Here is a 496-nt window from a genome sequence, read left to right as displayed (position 1 = left end):
ATTGAAATGGAGAGACTGAGTATTGTGCAAAAGGCTTGTCTTCTCTTCAGTACTCTGGCATTTACCAAGAAAAGCTTGGGTAATTTTGCTCTATCCTTTAGGTAATGTGATCTTGATAGATCGCAAAAATTAATTGTAGTTAAAGAGTACCATATGAAATGAGATGCTAAGTTCATTGCTGCAGTAATAAATTGGTTTGAAGACAGCTTCTGCAGTGATACTATTGATTAATGTGTCACAGACCTTAAAATAAACTGCCACTATTTTAATCAGCCTGTAAGGGCAGTTATGCTGAAGCTCCTAATCAGACCACTGTACAAGGCAGACAGGCCATTCATCACAGTGAATTAGAAGCTATGTTTCAGCAAACAAAAACACAAACACACAGGCTAACCGGCAGCCATCTACATAACTCAGAGGAGACAAATGATTACTGCAAGTTTTTCTGAAACTTGATAAAATGTGTGGTCTGAAATTCAGGACAATATATCACTCT

This window comes from Corvus brachyrhynchos, unplaced genomic scaffold (assembly GCF_000691975.1).
Source record: "Corvus brachyrhynchos isolate BGI_N302 unplaced genomic scaffold, ASM69197v1 scaffold194, whole genome shotgun sequence".
NCBI lineage: Eukaryota > Metazoa > Chordata > Aves > Passeriformes > Corvidae > Corvus > Corvus brachyrhynchos.
The sequence above is the reverse complement of the archived record's forward strand: the minus strand, read 5'-3'. Positions refer to the sequence as shown.